Below are 645 nucleotides of genomic sequence, written 5' to 3'. Positions count from 1 at the left end.
GCGCTGGTGGCCCAGGCCCTTGTTGAATGTATGAAGGAAGGAGAGAGGAGCGGGGTTTTCCCTGCAGAGTCAAGTTCTTGTCAGATTAGACTCTGGAGCCCCAGCTCCAGGATCTGGTCTTCGCCTCTCTGCCCTCAGCTTCCGCGTCTGTACTGGGTGGGTTCCATGCCCCACCTTCCTGACAAGCATGTTCTGAGGCTCTAAGTAGATTATGTGATTGTGAAGTGCTTTGTAGCCAGAGGAATGGTATGACGAATCTTCAGCGTTGGAAGCCAGTTAATCTCAGTGGCATTTTGTTGGGTTAGGCAGCAGCTTGCTCCTCCTGAAATCCTGGGGAGTGGGCCACCTCCTCTTCTCCTCTTGGACAGGAAGCACTTCTGGCTTCTCCAAAGTACCCCTCCCCACCCCACCTTCAGAGTGGGTTCCTCTTCAGCCCAGGCTCCTGGGGTCAGAGGCACACAGCCACCCCCAGGGGGTTGAGGGGCCCCTGGGGTGCTTAGGCAGAGGCTCAGAGCCTCATGCACACAGAGGGACCCCAAGCCCGGCTTTGTCTCCCCCGGACAGTGCACCCCAGCTTCACTGGGCAAGAGAGGAGGGGAGGGGTGTGGGCAGCAGGAGAGAAACTGACTGGCCCTTAGCAGCATG

Source organism: Myotis brandtii, unplaced genomic scaffold (genome assembly GCF_000412655.1).
Source record: "Myotis brandtii unplaced genomic scaffold, ASM41265v1 scaffold2454, whole genome shotgun sequence".
Classification (NCBI taxonomy): Eukaryota; Metazoa; Chordata; class Mammalia; order Chiroptera; family Vespertilionidae; genus Myotis; species Myotis brandtii.
Note: the sequence above shows the minus strand (reverse complement) of the source record.